Below are 1,148 nucleotides of genomic sequence, written 5' to 3'. Positions count from 1 at the left end.
TGTAAACCATGGCTTATCATTATTGAATGTTAAATGAGTCCTGGTAGGGATGCACATGTCTTCACAGAAACTGATATATGATGTTACAGATTCCGTGAGCTCGTCCAGATCATTGGTGGCAGCTTCAAAAACACTTCAATCAGTGAGGTCGAAACAGGCTTGTAATGCCTGCTCTGTTTCGTTGGTGCATCTCTTTACAGACTTTACTACAGGTTTAGCAGATTTAAGTTTATGCTTGTAAGTCAGTATAAGATGAACCAGGCAGTGATCAGAGAGTCCTACAGCTGCTCTGGGGACCGAACGATACGCATCCTTTATTGTGGAGTAACAATGGTCCCGTATATTACTGTCTCTGGTGGGACATGTAACATGCTGTCTGTATTTTGGCAGTTCACTGGAAAGATTTGCTTTATTAAAGTCCCCGAGAAAGATTAAAACAGAGTCCGGGTGTTGTTGTTCTGTCTCTGTGATCTGATCAGCGAGTTTCTGTAAATCTGAGCCCACGTGCGCTTGCGGAGGAATGTAAACACTCACGAGAATGAACGAGTGAAACTCCCGCGGCGAATAGAACAGCGTACAGTTAATGAAAAGCGCTTCTAGATCGGAACAGCACATCTTCTTTAACGCTGTAACATCTGTACACCACCTTTCGTTGATGTAAAAATACTTCCCTGTTGATTCTGCGTCGCGGTCTGCTCTAAACAGCTGAAAGCCGGGCAGTTGTAGCGCGCTGTCTGGAATGGCATCATTCAGCCAGGTTTCCGTGAAACAAAGAGCAGCAGAGTGTGAAAAATCCTTATTTGTCCGGGAGAGCAGAAGAAGGTCGTCCGTGTAGATTCGCCAGATGGATGCTAGGCAGTGCCGTTCTGAATCCGCGCTTCCTGAGCTTCATGAGTACGCCGGCTCTCTTCCCCCGTCTGCGCATCCTGAAGCGCTTGATCAGCGCCACTGCTCCGCCAACTACATCGTTCAGCAATACTTCTGAATAAATGAAATCCGGTAGAAGATTGTGTGGTGTGTACTAGGGCTGTAGTACTCGAGTCTTGGTCTCCGGTCCAGACTCGAGACATTTTTCTATCGTCTCGGACTTGGCTCGGACTCGTTGGTGTTTGCACTCGGTCTTGGTCATTGGACTCGCCAAATGTTCT

This window comes from Sinocyclocheilus grahami, unplaced genomic scaffold, assembly GCF_001515645.1.
Source record: "Sinocyclocheilus grahami isolate Dianchi unplaced genomic scaffold, SAMN03320097.WGS_v1.1 scaffold254.1, whole genome shotgun sequence".
NCBI classification, from domain to species: domain Eukaryota; kingdom Metazoa; phylum Chordata; class Actinopteri; order Cypriniformes; family Cyprinidae; genus Sinocyclocheilus; species Sinocyclocheilus grahami.
This window is presented reverse-complemented; position numbering follows the sequence as displayed.